The sequence below is a fragment of the Cupressus sempervirens genome, chromosome 5 (assembly GCF_028749045.1).
Source record: "Cupressus sempervirens isolate cs-2001-9-10 chromosome 5, ASM2874904v1, whole genome shotgun sequence".
Classification (NCBI taxonomy): domain Eukaryota; kingdom Viridiplantae; phylum Streptophyta; class Pinopsida; order Cupressales; family Cupressaceae; genus Cupressus; species Cupressus sempervirens.
In genome coordinates, this window is record NC_143122.1 from 764266840 (window position 1) to 764269295 (window position 2456).

Genomic DNA, 2456 nt, shown 5'->3' on the forward strand with positions numbered 1-2456 from the left:
AAAAAGCTCAGGATGAGAGGATAGCGGGATGGCTCAAGTTGGTGCAAGAGGCAGAAGCTAAGGATGAGGTGATAAAAAAAGTTATGGATTTGACAAGATGCATCCAATGATGATGATGATGGGTACAATGCTAAGGTTGGTGGTAGCTGAATGGATAGATGGCGCTAGAGTGAATGGCTAATGAGAGGATGACATTGGATTTTCATGAGGATAGCCTAGAGCGGGATACTAATGACAAGGGAGGATGGACAAGACAAGATCTCCAAGGAATACAGTGGCCCCAGTCAGAAGATGATATGTGGAAGGAGGTCTTACGATGGATTTGATAGGATTCAAGCTAGAATGGAAAAGCAGAAGGCGCTAGGGAGATGGATGATAGCTGGGATGATTGGCTAAAGCTGCAGAAGATCAGTGGATGGTGTGAGATGGAAGCTAGAGGATGGAGGATAGGTGTATAGATTGGAAGATGGAGTTGGATGTCAAGAGATGACCAAAAGCATGAGGGTGATAGGCTAAGCTGGGGATGGCGAGATTACGCATGATGCTTGTTTGCCAAGTTATCATCATGGTACTTGTACAAGGCACTTGAATTGCCAAGTTTTCACCAGTGGATGTTTTTTGTTTTTTTTTGACTTTTTGACTTTTTGACTTTGGACTTAGCTGGAATGATTTTGGCTCATAGATGTTGATAGGATGGATGAAAAAGGATTGGATTGAACAAGTGGAATGGTGGGTGGGAGTTTGATAGATAATGGATGCGAAGACATAAGGCTTGTAGGTAAATGGATGAGGAAAATGGAAAGATCATCATTGGCACACACCTTGAGAGGTGATAAAGTAGTGGAAAAGATGGTTTTGAGAGAGGTTGAGGAGAAAATGGAGGAAGAGAAAGATAAGGACTAAAAGTAGAGTTGGAAGATGGAGGATGGGAAATTTAGGATAAGAAGCATATGGACTAAAAGTGGATTGGGGGGATGAAGGATGCTTATATGGGGATTTGGATGAAGGATGGATGCATGAGGCTTTTTGAGTAGCATGACTGGATGCCAATTGAGATTTTTCTTTGAGATGCATTTATTTTATGATCATCTTGGGTATCCACATGATTTTTGACTTTTTTAGCTCGGGCTTTTGTGGCCTCTTGGCTTTTTCTTTGATTGGGATTAAATGTTTCTTGTTTTGAACATGTATTTTAGAAGGGACATGTTGAGACTTGGATTTTTGTGGATTTATGCTTTTGTATTTTGGCATCCAATATGCTTCTATTAGCCATGCAATGGGAACAAGAGCATGGAGGAGATGGAGGGATAATTGATGGAGTGATAGGGTTTAAAGGTTGGAAGGAATTCAAGGGTGAGTGCCTTTGATGATCTAGCTGGTGGATTTGAGGGGATGGAAGGATAGATTGGAACATAGGATATGGATGGATATAATTGCCCAAAATGGATGGAGGGAAGGAAGGATATGGGCCCAAAATAGATGGAAATAGTGAAGGTATAGGTCTCAAAATAGATGGAGGGGATAAAGGATTCATATTAGGTATGTAAGGACCCAAAATGGATGGAAAGGGTGTGTGATTTAGATAAGGGATATATGGACCCAAAATGGAGGGTTGGAGATAAGGAGTAGGATGAGGGCCCAAAATAGATGCGGAATAAGATGGATGGGAACTTTGGGGTCGAGATGGAAGGTCTTGGGACCATGCAGGAATAGCGGGGATACCAACATCTAGAAATACATTTTCATTTCTTTATTCAATATGATGTTCATTATTTGGAACACAAGATGTGAGTCCATTACTAGCTGAAGGAGTTGGAGCTTCGGATATGATAATTAGTTCTTCTTTGATGGATCTATCATCATGGATTATAAGAGATGTAAGATCATGAAGCAGAGGAGATGGGAGGATAGAATCTTGAGTTGGGTAGGCTAAGGGAAAGGGATCTTGAGATGGGGTAAGTAAGATGGTAGGATTTAGATATGGAGGGGATGGTAAAAGTGGATCATGTAGGGGAATAAGTGGGATGGTGGGATCTACTATTTTGTCGGAGGATATTTCAACATGCTTTTGGACAAGATCTTGATAGGAATGGATGGGAGTGGATGCATGAGGTTCATTATATGGGATTTGGATAATGCTTGGACGAGGAGATGTGGATGGGATTTGGAGCGATTTGATGGGTGGTGGGAATTTGATGCTTGCGGGAAGTGGAAGGATTTTAAGCAATTTGATGGATGGTATGGGGATGATAGCTATGGGAGATGGGGTTGATATTATAGATGGGGAAGCTTCATCCCTGACTACTTCACATGGTTGGATTGAATGACATGGCTTATCGACTATTGGAGGAAGCTTTTCTTGTATTTCCTCTTGGAGATCCTTGGAGACTCATGTGTCAGAGGTGGAGGTGGTGGATTGATAGGAATAGCTGGTGTGATGAGGGTGGAAGATTGGA